Raw genomic sequence first — 25,422 nt, forward strand, 5'->3', positions numbered from 1 at the left:
AAGGAAAGACAATTTGGTTTCATCATAAAACAGTTAGTTTCATAGTATGGTCGGTTCTTTGAGTATATGGAAGGGAAGAAACGATAGAAGGAAGAATCTGTGAGTGGTGTTTTTCTGCTCTTGAATTATTGATATTATTTTGCCACGAAGTTATAATATATAAACGTTCGACTATCCTATTACATCCGTCGACGAGATCCAATTTTGAATTTCAAATGATGTGATGCTCGGGCGAAGATGTAAGAAAAAGGAATCGCGAAGAAGTTAGAGAGGGGAATGAAAAAAAAAGAAGGAAGAAATGGATGGATGTGAAGGTTGGGGGGTGAAAGTCGATATAAAACTGCCTGTAGCGCTTCCGCGGAGCATATGAAAACCATACCATTGAGGTCTGAGAAATGTTCAGGCAATTTTTCACAACTTCAACCTCAATTTGGTGCCCGAGACCCGTCCAAGTCTAGTGAATAGGTTATGAACGAATCGGACAAGAGTGCTGTCAAAAGGTTGCATTGTATTAGGCTTTAAGCACAACACAACAAGAGTCTTTCTTTATTTCTGTGTACTGTGACACACACTTTCATTTCTCTCCCTCTTAAGAACGATAATAGAGGAATATGGACTGCTAAGAAGGATCCTTAGTGCCATGTCAGTTCTATGAAATATCGGTAGTTATTTACGCCATAAAGGATATAAGTAGCAGTTAACAAGGCGAATTTACTATAGAGAGGGCTGCCAATAGAATTGGAGCCTGGTCAATTCTACGTACTTATATCACGAACTGCATATTATGTTTTTTTTTTTTTTCATTCCCACATTCCACACAATAAAAAAAATAAGTTTTAAAATTTTATTAATTTATTTGGACATTCATTCATTCATAGTTTTCTGCCCAAGGGAAGATCTTTCACTGCAAACCCAACAATCTTCAGTCTTCTCTCTTTTTCGCCTTTCTCTTAGCTTCCGAAAATATTATCGTCCCACTCATTCGGTTAACGTATGCGTACACTTTGAGTTTTGACTGTCGCTTGCCGCTAATAAAGGTGTAAGTTAATTGACTGATTATTGTTTGGGATGCAATACTCCTCGTGCAGTAAGTACGGTGTTGCAATATCTGTGCAGTATTCTACTGTTGTTTCTTCAAGATATTTTTTATTGGAACACAAAATCTTCATTACATATTAAGGGTTTAATAGGAAACATGTTTCAGATGAAAGTTGTGTTTTTTTGCGTAAAATTAGAAATAACGAATAAAGTTAAAGTTTCCAAAATAAATTTATTATGTACCTTGTACTCCTATGCAGTCAGAAACGACTGAACAATTTACTATTCCGAATGCAAGTCATTTTGTAAAATTAATTTTATAATGATATACTCAGATTTATAGTGATATAATAATATATTGTAATAGGCCTACTATACGGTATAAATTATTATATAGTTCAGAACAATGTATATATATATATAATAGGCCTATCAATCCAACATGTGACGAAGGAAGTAATGGTGGTATTGCATTTCCTCAATACCTTTGGAACAGTTATACCGCTGTGATTCGGTCCCCAGAGCCTCGTTAGTAAAAAAGAAACAGGTTGCACCACGAGAAGGTGAGGATGGGATTTGGATAGGAGAGGTTATAGAATCCACATCACTACCCTTTGCAACCCTATTACAACATTAGTAACAGTTCTTAATCTGAAATCACGTACGTCGTTCCTCGATACACTGCAACTTGTAATAATAATAATAATAATAATAATAATAATAATAATAATAATAATAATAATAATAATACTAATAATAATAATAATAATAAAAATAATAATAATAATAATAAATTATAATATAATAAAATAATAATATAATAATAGCAATAATAATATTAATAGATAGATAGATAGATAGATAGATAGATAGATAGATAGATAGATAGATAGATAGATAGATAGATAGATAGATAGATAGATAGATAGATAGATAGATAGATAGATAGATAGATAGATAGATAGATAGATAGATAGATAGATAGATAGATATATAGATATATAGATAGATAAGATAGATAGATAGATAGATAGATAGATAGATAGATAGATAGGATAGATAGATAGATTAGATAGATTATATAGATAGATTATATAGATAGATAGATTATATAGATAGATTATATAGATAGATAGATTATATAGATAGATAGATTATATAGATAGATAGATAGATAGATAGATAGATAGATAGATAGATAGATAGATAGATAGATAGATAGATAGATAGATAGATAGATAGATAGATAGATAGATAGATAGATAGATAGATAGATAGATAGATAGATAGATAGATAGATAGATAGATAGATAGATAGATAGATAGATAGATAGATAGATAGATAGATAGATAGATAGATAGATAGATTTATTGATATTAGTTCACAAAAGTACAAGACTTAATGATTTAACAAAAAGATATATATACAAATGTCGTTATACATAATAAATATACAATTTCCTAAACTAATTAATTTATCGCAAATCTCAATATTTTATTGGTTCAAACTTGCACTTACGTCTGGTTTTAGTGCATGTTTAAACCAATCGTAATGACCATTAAGACTTTAAACCTCATTTATCTGCTCCTTTTCACAATTTAATTGTAATTTTTAGGTCTTATTTTACATAATAACTTATTATTTCAAATAGGTGAGCAGATGTCGACATATTGTAAGTCATGAGCCTGAAATAGCTGAATCGGTACATTCCATATGTAGGTTAATCTTTATTTCTTAATAGCAGCAATAATAATAATAATAATAATAATAATAATAATAATAATAATAATAATAATAATATAATAGCAATAATAATAATAATAAAAATAAAATAATATAATAATAGCAATAACAATAATAATAATTATTATTATTATTGTTATTATTATGCTGATCTTCATTTTATGTGGAGGTTATAGAAATCTATAGGACCGCATTTCTTAAGTATCGTAATTCACTGTTTGGTGCCATCTATGGATTCAACTACACATCACTCATGCTCTCCTTTCTCTCTGGGACTTCAGTAGTATCCTCAAATATGTATGCAAATCACGCTACTACATTCTGCTGCATAGGCCTACTATACTGCTATTAAAATCGCGTTAGTGTAGGCACACATAAACGGATCCCCTTGGCCAATCCAACGATGTGGAAACTTTTGATTTAAAATGCAGTCACACACCTGCCAAAGTGTGGAGGTGCACCATCTTACTGCAGCCACATGCAGTGTCTGATAAGAAGAGGAACATCATTTGGTTGCAGAGCCTAGACACTTTGGATGTGAAATGGATATAAACCTAGATCATATTATGTAACAGATAACTCCTCGCCACGTTAAAATCGGCAGCACCTTGAAGAGAACAACCGCCAGGATCGCCACCCGTCCGCCGTAAACGAACACGAGATGGCAGCACAGTCGCTAATGCAATTCAAATGGGAATTATGACGTGACTCCTTATGTAACAACTAGATGGCAGCGTAGTAAACCTGACAAAAGTTGTTAACCTCAAAGCCTATAAGCCCGACATATCTGTTACATATATGATCTAGGGTATAAACCAAAGTTCTGTTTAGAATTAACTGAACTACACCCTTACGACAAGGTTGCATACTGCTGTAATTAAATCACAAGTAACATTATTAATTTAGATTTGTGCTTTCTGTAGATACCGTTGCAATTGCGCACCCATGTTGATTAGAACTTTTCCACTCAAAATAATCCCAGGAACACGTAGGTAAGCTATGGACAACCCACTGTGGGACACCCTGTATATGCATTCTAAAAACTGCTTGTCTCGTTCTGCAATGCCTTTACGATACATCTCCAGCACATTGCACATGGTAAGCCGCAAAGTATCGACCGAAATGGAAGTGCAAGGGCAGTAATCTGTTATTTTAAATGTTCCACATTCCACGGTTTCTGTGCACACACTGTCTTTTAAAGTACTATCGTATCCACGTATTACTCGTTCCGCAGTGATTTTTTTCTTTTAAATGTTCAACATTCCATGATCTCTGTACATACACGTTGTCCTTTAAACTACTCCCTATGCCCACACCTGGGAGGTCTGGGGGGTTCACTTCACCCCCTGACCTTCCTGGCTATTTTTCTTCTTGCAAAGACCGAGTTACTTCAGTAAAGACCTGGTTGAGTTCTGCTCTGAACGAAGAGCGGCTGGATGCTCTTTGCATGCTGAGTGTACAGAGACCTCATCAGCAATAAAACAGCTTGCCATGCATTCTGTCAAAATGTTGTAGATAAGTTTATATTGAAGACGGGACAACAGGAATTTTTATTTTCAAAGTGATAAAGTAATGTAGTGGTAGTACAGTAAAAATTAATGAACAATTTGAGGAGTTCTATGTAAAAGAGGCCCATCCTCGGATAGGCTCCTTTTATGGAGATTGCATTTTCTTATCCGCCACGCATTTGAGCCGTTCAGGGCAGAAGTGGTGTAAGTCAAAAATGGGTAATAAGGGTTAAAGTAAACATTCTGTAAAATACATGACAAAGTAGCAATTAATATTCAATGTATTTAAGCTATTAGTAGTCGGTGGATAGCACGAAGGACATTAATTGCTACTTTGCGCTGTATTTTACAAAATTTTTACTTTAAACCTCATTACCCAATTTTGACTTACACCACTTTTGCTCTGAACGGCTCATTTATTGGTAATCCTGCAAATGTTGATTCTGATATCTTTAATGTAGATTAAAATATGGACAAAAACATCAGCTGTTGTGTTGAATCCAGGTTGGGCGTCAATTTGCTTCTGCCCGAGTTATTATAAGCTATACATGTTGATGTTGAGTTAAAACACTAACAAATTTCTTAATTCTTGAATATACTCTTAACACTTATATGTCGCCCTCGGTAGCGTGGTTGGTATAGTGCTGACCTTCTATGCCGAGGTCGATGGCATTTTAGTGTGTTTAAATGCGACAGGCTCATGTCAGTAGATTTACTGGCATGAAAAATAAATTCTCCGGCACAGAATTCCGGCACACCGGCGACGCTGATATAACCTCTGCAGTTGCGAGCGTCGTTAAATAAACCATAATTAAAACTTTTTTAACACTTATTGAATCACTGGTAAGTTTGAGTTTCACTCTTAGTGAGTACCACATCTTTGTAATACTTGGAGATTTTTATATTTTAATGTGCATTTAGTGTAGGAGAGACACTGTACCTTGAGCAGTGTACCTTGAATCATTTTTTGTTTCTGATTTTTGCTGCTACCTAGTCGACTCAAACTGAAGTAGATTGTAGAGAAAGCCGCTAGGTAGCTCTGGTTATAGTTTCGGTTTGATTTGTTACAAAATATGAGTTCTGTGGACGAAACAATTTTTTTGGGACCAAAAGTAAATATTTCGTTCATTGTTACATGTTTTCTAACACGAAATCAAATTGTAGCCTATTTGTAACTATCAATTAAGTACGGTGTGTTTCCTTCATCTGGTGAGTTAATTTCCATGATTTATTCTTATCTCTAATTTAGGAAGCGGTATTTGTTTAAACGTGTACCTCTTGTACCTTAGATCACAAAACATCTTGTACCAAGAAACATGTTCCAAGGTATATGGTGCTATCGTTTTTTGTTTTTATTTCATTTTAAGTTCATGCCACGAAGTAAGTCTGGAGTTAAAAGGGCCCCAATTGATCCGGATGCCTTGAAGAAAACTGTTAAGGTAGTTATGGCTCCTCCAGGAATTAAAATCTCAATCAGAGAAGCCTGCAAATGATGGAAAATACGTTTTGTTAATTATTATGAGATTTTACAGCTTTATTTACATATATATCCCCTGCGTTCCAAAGTTCCAAGGTACAAGAGGTTATGAGCCAAGGTACACGAACTTCTTGTACCATGCAACACTTTACACAGCCCTTCATTTTATTATTTTTTTCATCCTTAATAGATCTGTAAAACAGGAAAGGAAAGTTGTAAAGAAATCTTCAATAATTATTTCAAGCATTTTTTATTTAAAAAATTCCATTTCGCAAAATTAAAAAAAAAAATAGAATTTGAAAATTGATTCAAGGTACGACAATCTCACCTAGTTTCTTTTCACTTCGTCGTAATGTTCATGTTTCTGCCTCATACAATGCAACACTCGACACAAAGCACTTCGCTATTCTCTGTCTTAGTACTTTTTCCAGAGGTCCGCAGTAGATGCTGCTTTTTCTTTTAAATGTTTCCTTTAATTAAGCATTAATAAAATTCAGGAGGCTAGAAATGCGTAACTTATCTATTGGAAAAAGTTTTGGGAAAATTCTGCGGACGTCCACGTGTTCATGTAGGCCTATTCTTTATTGCTGGACTTTGTTGTTTCAACTTAACGAATCTTATATTAATCAAAGCTGAAATTTATGACATCTGAATTTTCTGAAATATTGAGGATAAACATAATTGAAATAATAGAATATCCCGTGGTTCGAACATTATAACACGCGTATTAAAATAACAGCATGATACAAAATTATTGGTTGTACACATTCAATTGAGTTTGTCGTTCAGCCATAATATTGCTTCGGAATATATATGATGAGAACTTTGTGTTAAATATTAACGTACCTTGTTAACATGTTTCGACCTATTTTCGGTCATCTTCGGAACTGGTCGTTGTTGGTCTTGGCGCCTCTTGTTTCCTGTGTGGGTGTGTTCGTAGTGTAGAGTCAAAGAGTGTATGTGTTTTGAAATTGAGTTGTGTGTTGAGAATATCGTTGGGGTGTGTTTTCGTGTGTCTGTACATTTCATATTGTTCTATTGTGTTGTGTTTCTGGCTTTTTGGTTGGATGTGCAGTATTTCCATGTCTGTGTTGATGTCTCTGTAGGTGTGGTTGGCATTTGTGATGTGTTCTGCATATGTGGAGGTGTTTTGTAATTTTGTTATGGCTGTGATGTGTTCTTTGTAATGCATAATATTGCCTTTTGAATTTCTGTTTTGGTTATGGTACTGTGTTTACGAAATCGACTATAAACGTGCGGGATTGCATAACATATAGGAAGAAAGCGCTGTTGAATAGCGTGATTATTTCAAAATCTTAGAATCTCATCATTTACTGAGTTATAAAATTGATATTCTTTTCAAGAACAAAACTAATAAAAACCTAGACGCAACTGTATAACACAATGGACTCATGATTTCAGAGTTCTATCTACAGTACTACGTAATCAATATCTGTAACCCGCGTTAAAACGACGATCTCTGCTGTTATACCGCAAAAACCACATAAACTCACATTGCGGGCGAAATAGTGGGTTATTGACAATTATTTAAAGTGGTAAAACGTAGGCAGAAGAGCCGAATAAGGGAAACAAGTTAAAGCTTTTATTATTCCAACAAAGCCACGCTGAATTAGAGACCAAACTTTATACTTATCACAGGCGTAAGAACTTCCTTGTAATCCTTGTTCGCAGATAATTTACGCCCGGATTGCGCAGTATAATACCCTTCATTAACCGTAATAATATAGCGTTCGTTCATGTGTAATACCATACGTATGCAGGTTAATGTGTATAATAAAGATTAGCGGCATTTATATGGGCTATTGTTTGAGTGAATTCACATCGATGATGTCCCTTTATTTCCAGGCTGTGATCCATGGGAATAGAGTGGATACATTTATAGATTAAATGAGGATAACCGAGCTGGCTACGTTTTCACTTTCTCTATATTGGAACAAGGCGCACGGTTAATCAAACGAATATGTACCGTCGGCTTTCCGCGCCGGAGGCTGCGGTCTAAATCCCTGAGGGTCAAACGGGGGTGTATTATTATCTCAAAGCATCACAGATGCATAAAACAGCGAGAAACTAATGTAGAATCTACCACAGCATCTACCACGCCCAAAACAACCAGAGAGAAGTACTCAAGAAGCCGCTAACGCCAGATTCGTAAGATAGTACAGTCATATATCACCAGGGTCGTACTGGAAGTAAGATCTCGTTTTGCTTAAAGGAGGAGATGAGTGAAATTTTTGTTATTTTCAGTAAAAAATCGCATTTTCGTTTTCTCGTAAAATAATGAGCAATCTCTTATTTATATGTTGAGAAGTTTCAATGCTTTGCGACGCTCGGAAGCACAACAATTACAGCAGGGCCGGGCATGAGAGCGGCTCCATTTCGTCTGCCAGAGCTGCTCTCGCTCCGCAAGGCACTTCAATTCCAAGCCAGAGCAGAACGCTCACGCAGTGGCGGACTCGCATTACAGCTACCTTCCCTGCATTAATATAACAAGAGCCACGGTTGTTCTAGTCAGTCAGTCTGTCAGTACATAACAGTTTATAAGGATATTACATCAATCCATTGTACATTACAGACTTTATAATATTCTTATTAATTTAATTGAATAAACTTCGCTCTATGCACACACAAATCATTAGGCTTATTTACATAACCCATACGCACATAATGCAATCTCCTCACCACGGTTCTACAATACAGGCGGATGGCTTCCACTTCCCCTACTTGCTGTGGACAGAGTTCATCTGCCAATATAATTAAACATCGCTTGATGAATTCACCTTCGTTGAATGTTTTCAATTCCTTTGCAATGTCGTGGAAAATTTTGTAGCTAATTCTCATGGCCTATTCACTAAGTGCATTATTGCCATCCTGTTAATATATAATATAATATAATATAATATAATATAATATAATATAATATAATATAATATAATATAATATAATATAATATAATATAATATAATATAATATAATATAATATAATATAATATAATATAATATAATATAATATAATATAATATAATATAATATAATATAATATAATATAATATAACATAATATAATATAATATAATATAACATAATATAATATAATATATGGTATGATATGATGTGATATGATATGGTATATATGATATATGATATGACCATAAATTAATACAACTTAAAAAATGTTTCTCGGGTACATTATATTAGAGTATCTATTCGATATTTATATTGAATTATAAGTTATTATAGTACATTTAGTAATATATAATTTTAAATTATACAAGTATTATGATGTATCATAGTATAGTATATTACAGGTCATGATATATAATATGATATATGATATATCATAGTATTGTACATTATAGTATAGTATAGTATAGTATAGTATAGTATAGTATAGTATAGTATAGTATAGTATAGTATAGTATAGTATAGTATAGTATAGTATATTACAGTTCATGATATATAATACGATATATGATATATCATGAACTGTAATATACTATACTATGATATATCATAATACTTGTATAATTTAAAATTATATATTACTAAATGTATAATAACTTATAATGCAATGTAAATATCAAATAGATAGATAGATAGATACTAGATACTCTACTCTTTAAGTTGTATTAATTTAAGGCGTTCATTACCAACATATTTGTCATATTCAGTAGCATGTTGTAAAGAATAATGTCGTTGGACATTGAACTTCTTAATCAGTTGGAGTGTTTTATGCCAAATTAAACACTTTGCTAATCCACTGCTCTCTACCAAAAAGAACTCCTCCTCCATACATTAAAAGCATTGGGAGTAGCTGCCCGCTTTAGTGTATGAGCGGAAGCTCCGTCTTCAAAGTTCGTCATCATACTGCAAAGTCACCAGTGCACCGACATTGAATGACGTACAGTATGCTTACGTCACAGCGCTCGCAAGACGCGCTCTTTAAAGCACACAGCGCTCATTTCTCAGAATCACGTAATATGCCCAGCCCTGAATTACACAATATATAAATGGCTGCGATCTTGTATTTTAATTCCATGCAAATTTTACAAGCTGTTTTCTCACACTTTTTTCAGCACATTTCGTCAGGTTCGAAGTGTTAAAGTTCTTATAGGCCTAATTTTGATGCTAGGAACATGACATTTTTACTACATGTTCTATATAGGACTACTGTGGTTAGCAAAATAGATTAGATTAGATTAGATTTATTTATTTAACCTGGTAGAGATAAGGCCGTCAGGCCTTCTCTGCCCCTCTACCAGGGGATTACAACTATAACATGAACAATAAGATTACAATTAATATTAAATTTACAATTACAATTACAATAAAAATTAAATAAGAATACCTGATTAATGAAAGCTAGACATTTTATCATAGAAGTTAAGAACAAAGAATATTTTTGTATTTACTAAATTACAAATTAAACCTACAATAACAAAATTCTATAGTGATGAAATTACCGGATATTGAGATATTTTGTGGTAGATTAAAAGAACTATTTACAAGAAACCATGTCTGAACGAGTCTCAATTACTGACCAAGTGCCTAGTAAGTTTGCGTTTGAATTGAATTTTATTTCGACAGTCCCTGATGCTAGCAGGTAGCGAGTTCCAGAGTCTTGGCAGGGCTATTGTGAAAGAGGATGAGTATGAAGAGGTGCGATGGGATGGTATTGTTAGTATTGTTTCATGGCGAGAGCGTGTGTTCAGATTGTGGTGGGAAGAAAGGTAAGTGAAGCGAGACGACAGGTACGAAGGAATAGAAGAGTTCAAGATTTCGAAGAGAAAGAGAAGTGAATGTAAATTTCTTTTCTTATCTAGTTTAAGCCAACCTATTGCTTCCAGGGATGGGGTAATATGATCATATTTACGAACATTGCTTACAAAACGTACACACAAATTATGAGCACGTTGAAGTTTCATTTTGTTGTCGCTGGAAAGGTCAGTCAGTAAAATGTCAGCATAGTCAAAATAGGGAAATACAAGGGTCTGCACAAGGGACTTTTTTAAGCAAGAGGGAAGATGAACATTTATCCTTTTTAGCACATGAATAATAGAATATACTTTTCTGCAGGTTTCTGTGATTTGCATGTCCCAGTTGAGATTATTATCCATGTGAATGCCAAGATTTTTTACCGAAGAACTGAAAGGGATATGCACTGTACTTACTTTAACGGGGGAAATGTCGAGGTGCTTTACAGCGTCGGTTTGCCGTTTGTGTCCTAATATGATTGCTTGTGTCTTTCCAGGATTGATATTAAGATGGAATTTCTTTGTCCATGTCACAATCGAGTCAATGTCTTCGTTCAATTTATCTATAGCGTCATTTATTCGATCTAAGCGGGAAGAGATGTAGCATTGAAGGTCGTCAGCATACAAGTGATAGTTACAATGCCTTACATGAGATGTAATATCACTGACATATATTGTGAACAACAATGGTCCGAGTACCGAACCCTGTGGTATACCTGATGTTATGTTAAGCCAGGAAGAGCTTCGATTCCCGGATACAACACATTGTTGTCTTTCCCGTAAGTAGGATTCGAACCAACTCACAGCAGTCTCTGACAAATGCAGATTTCTCAATTTATGGGTGAGCAGGTCGAAATTTACAGAGTTGAAAGCTTTGCTAAGGTCAAGAAGTGTTAGTATTGTTACTTTATTAGAGTCGATTGCTTCACGAATGTCTTCTGTCACTTTAAGTAGAGCAGTGCTTGTGTTGTGTCCAGCTCTGAAACCTGACTGATACTTGTCGAATAGTTTGTGTTCGTTCATGTAGTTAGTAATTTGTCTGTGTACGATTCTTTCCAGTGCTTTTGATATGGCTGGCAGGATACTGATTGGTCTATAGTCGTTCGGGTCGGTGGGAACTTTGACTTTTGGAAGAGGAAGAACGAAAGCTTGCTTCCATATTTTAGGGAAAGTTGAAGTGATTAAGGAACTATTGAATATGTGTGCAATTGTAGGTATTACTATGTCTTGTATTTTCTGTATGAGGAATATGCTAATGTTGTCTGGCCCTTGGGCTTTTGTCTTGATGCGTCGGATGGCTTTCATTACGTCAATGGGAGTGACGTCGGTAAAATAGAATTTGTCTCGAGTTGGGGGAGCTGAGTCAGGCAAAACTGTGTCTTGTTTCGTTGTGTCGTTTAAGGTCGGGTCCTTTACAAAGTGTTCGTTCAATCGGTCAAGTGGGATGGGAATGTCTGCTTGTTCACTAGCCCTTCCAAGTCCAATAACCTTCAGATTTTTCCATAATTCGGAAGGGGTTGTGTTGGGTTCTATAAGTTTGTAGGAGTATTTCAGTTTAGCGTTTCTTATTAGTTGAGTCGTTCTATTTCTTAGGTGTTTATAGGAGTTAAAATATTCGTCGTTTTTGTTGCGGGTGTATTTTCTATAAGCTAAGTCGCGTTCGGACATCAGGCTACGTATTTCAGTCGTCATCCAAGGGGCTGGGGTCTTTCTGGTACGTTTGGTCTTTAATGGTGCGTGTTTGTCATACAGTTGAAGTATTAACGTATTGAATAAGTCTACTTTCTCGTCTACAGTTCGTAATGTCCAGATCATGTGCCATGGAAGTTGCGCAGCGTCTTCTTTCAGTGCAATATCATCTATTCTTTTGATATCCCTGTAAGTAATTACTCTAGGAGTCGATTTAGGACACTGCAGATTAAACGATAGATAAATGATATCATGCCCTGATAGTCCTGGTGCAGGCAACTGTCCATGCGTCAGTACTTTGTCGGCATTGTTAGTAATTATCAAGTCCAGTAATGTGTCTGTACCTTCCGTGTGATGTGTGGGAGCTAGGGGTAGGATTACCATATCAAGGCACTGAAAGAATGATTTAAGTCTTTTAGTCGTACTAGAATGTAAGTCAAGTAAGTTTGAATTGAAGTCACCCATGATTATAACGTTCTCATATTGCGGCGTTACGTTTAGTAAGGCGGTTTCGAAATCATCTACGTCATATATATGTGGGGGTTTATATACGACACACACTAGACATTTTGTAAATAAGGTGCAAATTTCAATGAACATGAACTCGGGTTTGGCAGAGTACTGGCTTGGAGAATGATGAATAATTTTAGGTCGCAAATCGGATCTAATATAACCAGCCACCCCTCCGCCTCTCTTGCCCTCTCTGTCATTACGGCAAAGCGTATGGGTTTATTGATTAAAGGAATACTTTTTGAAATAAAAAATGAAATATTTATATTATAGTGGCAATGGAAAATTTCTATTTTAGGTACGCAGCAGATATAATTTTTTCCCCTTTTTTGTAGTAAATATATAGGAAAACTAATGCGTAATGTTCTTATAAATATGCTACTGGTCTTGCAAAAAATATTTCAGACATTTTACTGGAAAAGTGAGTGACACACCACGTACTAGTTGGATGATATTTCGCCTCTGCATTAGTCGGCTGGTGAACAAAACCACGACAGTTGGACTTACCCAGCTCATATGCAAGGGATTTAACTTTCTCTGGGTCTGGCAGTCAGTATGAGAGAAAATAGGTGATGGTGAGGTCCTGTTAGATCGGAGGAGTGTTGTTGTTTTGTAATGCCAGGCTTTTGACAATAAAGTAATTTGACCTCTTACACTCCAATATTTTTCAAAAATATTATCATGGTCAGCCACTGAAACACAGATTTTGAGATGTTCTGAATCCATTTGGAGTGTTTGTTATAGAGATCGTTTGAATCCAAGATTGCTCCTTCTCTCCGTTTGACACCAGTAGAAAAATCAGTTTCATTTTCCCAATTCAAGGGTGTATACTGCAAATTGTATCAGCTTCTTTTGTTTCTGGCTAAGTAGAAGAGAAGGCCTGATGGCCTTAACTTCGCCAGAATAAATAAATATTATTATTATTATTATTATTATTATTATTATTATTATTTGGTGACGGGATTTTTCTCGTTGCCAAACTTCCATAACGGCCCCGAGGTTCACTCAGCCTCCTATAAAATTGAGTACCGGGTGAAAGGCGGTCAGAGCGTGGTGCCGACCACACCACCTCATTCTAGTGCCGAGGTCATGGAAAGCATGGGGCTCTACCTCCATGCCCCCAAGTGTCATGGCGTGTGACGGGGATACCTTTACCTTTTTTTTTATTAGTCGGCTGGTAGGTCTTCGTCCTCCATAGGCTATCGCGCAACACAAGTAAAATATGCTCTGGAAAGAGATTCACTCAGCAAAACTAGAGAACCGCGATTTGTAGCGAATTCGTATAATAGACAAGCCGACTATAAATAAAGCCCGTGGAAACTCATAGCACTGGTTATGCAGCGCCCCTATCCTGTCTGGTAGTTACGTAGTTGATTGCTAGAGGGCAGGTGCAAAGGTCGGCCCTGGTCCTTTGTGTGGTTACAGTGTTAATGTATTTAGTTTATAGTTAGTAGATGCACATGAGAAATAGCATTTTTACCACGAAATTAGTTTGAAAGTAGATGCACATGAGAAATAGCATTTTTACGACGAAATTAGTTTGGAAATAAGGGAACTACAGAATATGATTTAATCACGATAGGTCGCAACAAATTTCAGCATGATACTATTTCCATTACATTAATTTTATAACTTAGTACAACTACGTTTTACGTATGTCACGGGAAAGTTTTTTGTCACAGAAATTGATTATTTACATAATCATGCCCCCAACCTAAAACTTCTTAGAGAAAAACTTTAAGTCTGAAAGATATATTTACCTGGGTATAGAACAATATTTCAAAACTAATATTCCCTTATGAATTAAGGAAATAAAGTAAAACCAATACTTTTTCGTAACACGTAGCCTATAGAACTACATTTACAATGGAAAAAAAAAAAATTAAAACATAAAGATAACTACGTGAATTACTTTTTTAAATTAACATAATTCTAGTCGTTTAAGAAAACTGGGAACACTGTATTTTTCTGCGAACACTTTACTTTACTATAGACGAAGTCATAAGAGTACTCTCAGAAATCGTTTCTCACCACAAATACGTTAAAGCCATACGGAATAGCATATCCATTCCTGAGCATCCTTCTCAAGATTTTAGTTCCATTAGACACAAGACCTCTTGTTACAGATGGGCGAATATCTATAATACGATATAATTTGGAATTCCTAATCACGATCTGCTATAGCAATACTATTAGTTATTCAGCAAGCTGTACACTTATAATTTCATTATTACAAGTTACTGATAGGCCTGCATTTTAATTATTGTACATCACCAACACATTTGAATAATTCTATCAACTTTATACTCCGTAATTACAAACTGGCTAATGCCACAACACACGGACGAGGAGGAACAGGGGTTCATTTTCCAACAAGACGAAGCCCCTCCACATTGGCATAAGGAGGTTCGGAGGTACCTAAATCAACATCTACAGGCCGATGGATTGGTCGTACAGCGGACTCAGACAACACCTTCTGCACATGGTCACCCTGTTCACTGGATTTCAGTTTCTTTCTGTGGGATATGGGGTATCATCAAGGACAATGTTTACATACCTCCTCTTCCAGCGACGTTGGGTGGCAGAATTGAGAAGGCGCATTAACGCAGCAATCAGGAACGTCACACAAGACATGGCTGAGAGAGTTTGACAAGAATGGGACCACCGCCTGGACGTCTGTCGTATTACATGTGGGCCTCACATCGAGTGCATTTAAGTTCAGTATAAAACTTGAAACTGTCCTCTTTCAAATAGTGATAAGATTATGTATTTATGATGAATATTGGTAAAAAAATATAGCCTTCTGAAATGATACAATAATTTGTAACCATGGTGTAAAATTTCAATAAAAACAATTTTGTGAACATATACTTGTTCATAAATATGAAGTAATATTAGAAGCAATCACAATGCATAAATATATATTTTGCATGAATCTGTACAAAACAAATTACCAATATCCACTTAGATTTATTCAATATCGTAGGCCTACATAATGGGATCATAAATAGTGACCGTTGTTTTACATCCTAATCGTGAAGTGGCGCTACCGCCCGCAACTGTAACGCAACTACAACAGTTTAAGACAAGGGTGCAGTCTATCACCACTACTATTTAACTTATAAGATAGTATGTGAATGGACGAACACGAACCTTAAAAAGTAGAGTATCTCAGCAAACTTTCTCAGCGCTTTTGTATGCAGATGACCAAGTTGTAGTAGGTGACTTGGAAGATAATCTGCGAAAAGAAACACAATCTATTTAATAGTAAGAAAATATGGAATGAAAATCATCATTAGTAATGGAAGAAATAAATTAAATACCGATATATTGATATTGCAATATATTGCAAACCTAATTTTGATAATTGATATACATTGCAGAAAATATATCGATATATCGAACGATTAACGATATATCGCTATTCCGTAAGCAAATTGCATTTTCAGGTGTGCATTTACTGTATTACAATAAAATTACTTAAATTTTAATATTCCTTTTTACCACTGAAATTAACATCATAACAGCCAAAAGCATAAATACAAAATTGTAACAATATAGGGTAAATTAGGGTCAGTTGGACAGTCGGGCATGTTGGACACTTTGTACTTTAACGTGTTACCTCGCCACTTGTGGGCACCACATTCTGCTAGAAGTCAATGACGTAAATAGCCACGAGTAGGGCTACTTCCGTCATTGACTTCTAGCAGAATGTGGTGCCCACAAGTGGTGAGGTAACACATTAAAGTACAAAGTGTCCAACATGTCCGACTGTCCAACAGACCCTAATTTACCCTACAATACATTTTCAATACCATATGATGTAGGTCCTAACCTAAATCAAAATTATGGTGAGGTAAGGTGAGCTTAAATGGTATAGTGGGAAAGAGTTAAATGAACTCTACATGATTGAGCATTTTATATTGGAACACGATTCAGTTATTCTAATTGTATATAGGATTCAACCTGGAACAGATATAATGCTCTTTTTCTACCTAACAACGTCATAATTGTTTTAAATGTAAGTAAGCAGTACTTAGAATGTTACAGGTTCTAACAAACTTCACAGTTGATTTGATACAATCCTTCTATAGTAAGTTTCCATTGCAAGTTATTGTTACACTCCAACATTCCAAACAACAATGGTGACGATTATAGGAATAGAATTTTTGTGCACTATAAAGATAATTATAATAAGAAAACAGAATGTCAGTACTAGGTTGTGTCCTAGATCATATATGTAACAGATATGTCTGGCTTATAGGCTTTGAGGTTAACAGCTTTTGTCAGGTTTACTACGCTGCCATCTAGTTGTTACATAAGGAGTCACGTCATAATTCCCATTTGAATTGCATTAGCGACTGTGCTGCCATCTCGTGTTCGTTTACGGCGGACGGGTGGCGATCCTGGCGGTTGTTCTCTTCAAAGTGCTGCCGATTTTAAGGTAGCGAGGAGTTCTGTTACATATATGATCTAGGGTTGTGTATAGAAATCATAGCCGTAAACAAATGTCACATCGGTATTAAATCCTTGTTTCTCTTTCCATTTCAGAATATAGAAATAAAAGTTTTGATACCCATTTTGAGGTCGGAGGATTCCCTTTCAGGGTGGGAATTGTTCCTGCCTTGGAGAACATTAATAACAATATCAAAATAGTAGTAGATAAACCTCCCGTCTGTCTCACGTTCGCAAACGCTGCATTTTGAATTTGGTGCTGCATATTAGTTTGAATTAGAATTGCAGTCCAGCCAATTAGAACAAGGTATTGAGTGAGGTTGCACAATTATGTAAGTTTCATTACCGCCATCTCTCGGGAATTATCGGAGTTGTTTAATATGGATTTTGTTGTTGTTGATAATGATAATAATTCCAAAAAAAAAAAAAAAAAAAAAAAGATAAAGTTATGAGAAAACCGATATATTATACGATATAGTGAATCAAAATTTCGATACCGATATATCGCTATATCGAAACGAAAATATCGGTATTTCGTAAAAACCGATATATCGTTCCCATCTCCAATTATCATAAGAAACCACATAAAGATCACATTAGAACTTTGAAAAGTTTTGGCACAATTGAGGGGGTCAGAAGCAAAGGGGTATTTACATTAAACGCTCGTCATGGGCTATGAAGTTTCTTTCCACATATTGGACAAAATAAAGTGATCATCGGAAAAGGAATCAGATATTAAATACTTCCCTAAGACTTCCTCCATTTTCTTCATTTTTTATTTGTGTTGTAAGACAATTCACTTGTAATTTATTAGTCCAATCTTTTGTGAAATACACCTCTGCATAACATACGACAGTTTCTAAGTCAACAGCTGCTTTGTATGTTGTCATTCTGGAAGTTTTTGTATTATCTGCTTCTAAAATTGCTTGTCACCATTAATTAGGGATTTAAGAAGCATTTCAAAGATCAAGATACGGGTGATAAAGGCCGAAATAAAATAAATGGTCCTTACGTATCCAGGGCTTTATAATTGCTCCTAGGACGGGGTTCCGAAGCTTATTGAATGCATATCACAGGATTGTGTTCGAGCAGCTGTCAGTTGTGATTATGTGCGCTAGGTGTCGAACATCCCACTCTGCCGTGACAAATTAAATGAGCCAACACAACCATGCACAACGTAAATTAACATGAGGGATCCATCTACACTACATAATAATTCACTTTAAATTTTAATTTTATCAGGCAGCGGCGTATCTAATGCAGAGATCAAACAATCTTGCTCTTCTAGACCTACAAATTCAGGTCAGATATCATTTTCCTATAGAAGTTTTTGTTTGTGTGATAGCAGAATTTTGTTCATTGCTCATATACAACACCTGACACAATAATAATAATAATAATAATAATAATAATAATAATAATAATAATAATAATAATAATAATAATAATATAAATAATAATAATAATAATAATAATAATAATTATTATTATTATTATTTATTTATTTACAAAGATAAAATTGACAATAATCTGATGCTTGTAATAATTTTATTAGTAAAGGCATGTGGACAACAATAAAACAATATGATAAAACCTTAAAATTTCCGATACATTTCAACTTCTATACATTTATGAGGTTTAAATAAAAAAGCTAATTTTTATTTTTCTACAAACACAAAAACGAAGGAATTAGGCTTACTAAATAATGTTGTTGACTCACGTTTTATGGTCCCTCGGAAATCTAAAGTACGATTTGGAGCAACTTGTAATGCTGTAATTGTAGCAATTATAAACAGCACATATACACCCTGACATTTTAACACAGCACTAATTAATAAAACTATTCACTAGCCCAGCAACAATATAGTTTACAATGCAGTTGATTACAGCTTGTTTCGCGAGTATCACCACACCGGCCGCCTAGGTAGCAGCACCAGTGTCGTTCGCGCGCAGAACTGCTAGCTGCCCGGTATTATTATAGTAAGGTGTTTGGTAAAAGTGTAATAGTCAATAAAAAAAGAAGGTACAGTAGTATTAACAAAATTTGAAGACCGAATGAGCAGCGCTCGTGTTCGGTCGCAGTTCAGATATAAATTTTAAAATAAGTGGTAAAACGTCACAATCAAAGCTTTCATGCAATCGGGCTTACAGAAGTCAGTATATACAAGTAGACAGATGTCTTAATCATGGTTGGTGAAACCGGCAAACAGTTTTACTACACAGAAGATCTGTGCACGTATCTTTTCTACTGCTGTGTAAACAAAGTAAGTACAGAAACACTCTGCAGCAACGTTACGACCGAAGTTCGAAACAGACTTTACACGAGCAATGATATATCTTGGAGCTGACGCTGAACAAACGACAACGCAATTTAAAAGTCTAGACAGCGTTCAGAAATCGCTACTACGCCACGCCGGGAGTGACATATTAAGCCCTAAGTTTTAAAAGGCAGACCCCGCAGGAGCGCAAATTTGTGTTAAAGTGTCGGGCCGCAACGGTAAGTCTTAAAGCCCTTCAAGGTTTTAATTTCCGGGGAACCATTAAATGCGCGACTGTAGTGACATCTTCCGGAGAGACGCTCTGTGCCACGAGTTACGTGATATTTCAAACAGTTTCCGGTTCCGGTCTGGAAAGAGCCAAGTTCTTGTTGTTTTCGAGATGAGTCTCACAGAGGCAGTTTTTCTTCCACCGTTCCCCATATGTACAGTCCTCTCTCAGAGTGCAAAACTACTTAGATAAGACAAGCAAACTGCGCAGTTCAAATCCCACATACTTTATGCTGAAACTTTTCAACTTCCATATGGTTATGTTACGTACTCTCTTTCTTACATATATTGTGTTCTCTGTTTTGTCATAATACATCCATCCATAAACTTACTCTTCCGTGCAACTTCTCATTCATCCATCTATCCATCCTTCCATCCGTCCGTCCCATTTACTCATAGAAGCCATGTGTCCACCTACTCATTCATCTAATTATATTATCTATTTCAACTAACTATTCCTTCAACTATCTATCCATCCATCCATCCATCCACTCATGTATCTAGCCGTCCTTTTATATCAACCTTTCGTCAATCCATGAGTCTAGTTACTCATCTATCCGTATGTCCATTTACTTATCCATTATTGCGTTCCTCTATTTATTTATTCATTCATCCATCTATAGACCCATCCGTTTCTCCATCTAGGTATTCATCTACAGATCTACTCATCCATCCATCCATCTACCCGTCCACCAAATCATCTGGCCATCTATCTACCTATTAATCATACGATCAATCCGTTTATTCCCTTATTTATACTCTGACTACTAATCCATCCATCTACGCAACGACTTATCCATCCATCTCTCCCTCCACCCTCTTACTCATCCATCCATCCATCCATCCATCTACCCGTCCACCAACTCATCTGGCCATCTATCTACCTATTAATCATACGATCAATCCGTTTATCCCCTTATTTATACTCTGCCTACTAATCCATCCATATACGCAATGACTTATCCATCCATCACTCCCTCCACCCTCTTCCTCATCCATCAATCCATCCAACTCATTATCTACCGATCTATCTGTTTCCTCATCCGCTTATTCATTCACCCATTCGTCCTTTCATCCATCTACTCCATCCAACAATCCGTCCGTTCGTCCGTCCGTCCACCCATCCTCCATCAATCCGTCCGTTTATCCATCCATGCATCAGACCATCCATACGTCCGACCATCCGCCCGTCCATACATCCATTCATCTACCTACTCACTCGTCTATTCGACTTTTCATTCATTTACCAATCCAACCGCCCCTTCATTCGTCTACTCATCCATACTTCCCTCCATCCACCTACCCATCAATCCATTCCTCCCTCTGTCCTACTACTCATCTACCGATCCATCCATTCCTCCACCCATCTATCAATCATCCATACATCCATTCCTCCATCTATCCATCCATCCATCCATCCATCCATCCGTCGGTGTACTGCTCCATCCAACTGCCCTGTTCCTCATCAATTCAGCTCTTTCAACCGCCCAGCCGCCCGTCTTTCTCACCATCATCTGCTGATCCATCCATTCCTCCACCCATCTATCAATCAATCAATCATCCATCCATCCATCCATCCGTCGGTGTACTGATCCATCCACCTGCCCTCTTCCTCGTCAATTCAGCTCTTTCAACCGCCCATCCGTTCGTCTTTCTCACCATAATCTGTCGATCCATCCTTCCTTCCACCCATCCATCTGTCTGTCCGCTTTTGCCTGCCCGGAGGAGTATCACCTTATAGAGTACCTGCTATATAACTGCTCAGTTATCATCATCTTTATCCTTATCATCACTATTTAAGAAGTTAGGTGGAAACCTCTCTGTTTTGACTTAATATTAGCATCTCTAATGTGAAAGCGCAATATTTACAGTTGTTCTTAGCTTATGTAGGAAATTTTGTTTCGCTTTTTTCTGTTTGCTGTGTATTTGTTATATTAAAGAAAATATTTGTAGTCGCTTAAGTCTTCTTCAGTCAGTTCTTCAAAGTCATGTTGACAGGATGAGCAAAGAGTTCCGCCATCCAGGGACGTACAATGTTGTTCTGTGATTACCTTGAATAAAAGGGCCCAGCCTTCAGAGAAATGATGATTATTATTAACCTTTTTGTTATTCAGTAGTTGCATAACGAATTATGACACAGGCTGTAGACAGATATAAGCTTATTGACTGCGCATATGTATGTATATAATTATTTTGAGGAAAGCACGGCATCATTTGCGTCGATGCTGACTGTGTGAATGGTCCGTAATGTTGCTACACTATTCATTAAATCGCTTTTGGTTGAACTAACCTCGGCCCGACTATCGATTAACTCGCTAACAACGCCGAATTTAATCGTGATTGGTTCATACGATTACACTCCGCTATTATATTAGCTAACGGCCGATGAAAACACAATATTCATTACGCATGGCTGCAATGGTGTTTAAATTGGCGTTACGATTTTCGCAGTAATTACACCAGCCGGTGCGCCGGGGCAGACTAACCTCCATTTTCTGAGTTGGGAAGTGTAAGTAGCCGTGCACAGTGAGGGACTGTCCCCGAGGTCTCGCGCCCAGCCGTAGGTCTGTCAGCTGACGGCTTCCCAGCTAAGGAGGCCGGTGTTCGAACGCGAGCAGATTCTGTTATCATTTATGGCGAACAAAGCACATTCAGGACAAGTCAGCATAGAAAACTTTCACATTTTTTATGTTCTAGTGATATTTAACTTATTTTATAATTTTGTTTTCATATTTTCCGATAATGGTATATCTAATGTGATAAGCTGAGCTATATATAATCATAATTTTCCTTACTGTGTGTACCTAAAAATATTGTATTCATTGTATGCTTCGTACTGCACTATTTATTATTATTATTATTATTATTATTACTATTACTATTCTTATTTTTATCATTATTATTATTATTATTATTATTATTATTATTATTATTATTATTATCAATAATTGTCTTATTTTTTTATACTTTGTATGCCTCATTTATTTTGACCTGCTGTTCACATTTTATTACGCTTTTTCCTTTCTTTCTGTATGTTATATATTATGTCTGATTTCTACTTACTTGTTGTTTACATTTTATTATTATTATCTTATTCAGTTTTTTGTGTAAAATTGTAGTGTACTTTGTAAATTTGCAGTGTTTTTTGTAACGCAGTTTTACTCCTCGTTGAGTGTTAGAGAAGGCCGTATGGCCTTAACTCTGCCAGGTTAAATAAATCATTATTATTATTATTATTTTTATTATTATTATTATTGTTATTAAAACTTTGGTCTTCATTCTCATTATGATTAAACTATTGCCATATTATCGTCTGTAAGAAAATAAAATAATCTTTCTCACGATGCCTTCTCGTTATAAATTTTAAGAGTTTGGCGACAATTTACTTCTTTCATGTTGTGAGTGACACTAAAGGCTGGTTCACAATAAACCGGGGACGGAAATATCGAGAATGAGAACGGGAATATTGTTAAAATACATGTTGAGCATTCACAATTGAAGAGTCCACTGCAAGAATGATGGATGTCATTTGGAATACATTGTGCAGGAGAAGCAATTGAAAGTTTTAAATGCTTAGCGCTCAAAGCTTAACTGTGATTTTCCGATCATTACTGGACAATGACTATCAGTGTTAATGCCACTTAACTCTCTATGTACATTCTATATGTCTTAAGCTATGCACTGACAGTCTTGGTTCATTTTCGACAAGAAAGTGACATCCATCATTCTTGCAGTGGACTCTTCAATTAACGAGAAGCTTGCCGGAGCCCGGGAACGGAAACGTGGAATTTGATTGTGAATCCCCATATTTAAATACATTTATTTTAACAATATTTCCGTTCTCGTTCTCGTTTCCGTCCTCGGTTTATTGTTGACCAGCCTTAGCTTTTAGTGTTTATTTTCGTCAAATATCAGATGTTGATGTTTCAATAAAATGGTCGTTTTGTTGAGTAACGTCTATATAGGTGTTTCCTGGCTAAGGCTGGCCGTCCACTGGAACCGAATTCGGCCGAATAACAACTCGGCCGTTTACGGTCTTACACGACCGAATGATCCCACAACAAGAGAATGCATTGGCGCGCGTCCATTACACTCGCCCTATTCGGCCGTTTGCGGCCGAAGACGGCCGAATGACGATTCGATCCAATTCAGATGGGATTTTCCGGTCTCATTCGGCCGAACAGGGCAACTTGTGATGACTGTATCCATAAATTTCACCATGAACGCCGAAAAATTAATTAGTTCTTGTGTGTTTCTTTTTTTTTCGTTAAACAAGTGAAATAAAATTTTTAAGGCTTAACAAATTATTATTCATGTACCTTAAGATCACTGACAAACGTTTCTCAGGAGGTACAACTTCTCTGAAATTTGACGATTTTGAGATTGATGAACGAATTGCATTTAAAATATAGCTATTGAAATGTATCAACATTCTTCCGATAGTAATCGAAAAACATAACACTATGCTGTAGAAGTTCATTGTGTAGGCGTAGATGATGAAAATTACTCAGGCGACACCTTTCTCTAAGCATCGGATATACCCTATATTTTCGTCATTCCTCAAACGCCATTTGTATGTATGTATGTAGGCGTATGTATGTATGTATGTATGTATGTATGTATGTATGTATGTATGTATGTATGTATGTATGTATGTAGGCGTATGTATGTATGTAGGCGTATGTATGTATGTAGGCGTATGTATGTATGTATGTAGGCGTATGTATGTATGTAGGCGTATGTATGTATGTAGGCGTATGTATGTATCTATGTATGTATGTATGTGTATGTATGCAAGCATGTATGTATGCACAGTATGTATGTATGTATCTATGTATGCATGTATGTAATTTTTAGTTGATTATTTAATGACGCTGTATCAACTACGAGGTTATTTAGCGTCGATGAGATTGGTGATAGCGAGATGGTATTTGGCGAGATAAGCCGAGGATTCGCCATAGATTACCTGGCATTCAACTTACGGTTGGGGAAAACCTCGGAAAAACCCAACCAGGTAATCAGCCCAAGCGGGGATCGAACCGCGCCCGAGCGCAACTTCAGACCGGCAGGCAAACGCCTTAACCGACTGATCCACGCCGTTGTATGTATGTATGTATGTATGTATGTATGTATGTATGTATGTATGTATGTATGTATGTATTAAGTATAAGCATGTAGCACGAGGACATACAGCTGATAATTGACGGCCGAAGTGTCTGCTCCAGTGGACGATTGATCGGCTCTTCTGCCGGTCGTCCGGTATTCGGCCGTTCACGGTGCCAGTTGACGGCTAGGCTTATGTTACAAACTTTCAGGGATGATGGCGAAGGGCACATGTATCAATTTGAGATAAGGAACCCTAGTCCGGAAATGACCGAGTCGAAGGTTACAAGCAAAAATAGTTGTGTGGAAATGGAATAATTTTATTCCTCTGTACACCTTATTTATGTGTACTTATCTGTACATCTTACACATACTGTATTCATCTGACGTTGTTTATGTTGTCTACTTACAGTATTCCATTCAGTGCGTTGTCTGAGGGATGGAAACAGCACTGCAGATAGCGTAATGTGTAACGGACACGGTCGGTCCTGATATGATCGTCTGTACACAGCAGTGTATGTGTACAAGTTGCAGTGTCCAATCGATCAGTCCTAGTGAAATGGAGGAGCACACGAGAGCGG

The 25,422-nt window shown here is 36.2% G+C and overlaps 1 long non-coding RNA gene across 2 annotated transcripts in view; it reads right to left on the minus strand.

Annotated features, from left to right (window-relative positions):
- Nucleotides 1-4,770: 4,770 nt before the first annotated feature.
- The window catches only part of LOC138714848 (uncharacterized), a 63,942-nt gene continuing 43,290 nt past the window's right edge, over nucleotides 4,771-25,422 (minus strand). Inside the window, exons 1-3 of one of the 2 annotated variants that reach the window (XR_011336095.1) lie at nucleotides 21,398-21,489; nucleotides 15,891-15,975; nucleotides 4,771-5,773 (exon numbers count right to left, since the gene is read on the minus strand). This is a non-coding gene — a long non-coding RNA (uncharacterized lncRNA). Of the gene's footprint in view, nucleotides 5,774-15,890; nucleotides 15,976-21,397; nucleotides 21,490-25,422 lie in introns of those variants that run through there. The other variant, XR_011336096.1, reaches the window with a different exon arrangement.

The sequence above is a fragment of the Periplaneta americana genome, chromosome 15, assembly GCF_040183065.1.
Source record: "Periplaneta americana isolate PAMFEO1 chromosome 15, P.americana_PAMFEO1_priV1, whole genome shotgun sequence".
NCBI lineage: Eukaryota > Metazoa > Arthropoda > Insecta > Blattodea > Blattidae > Periplaneta > Periplaneta americana.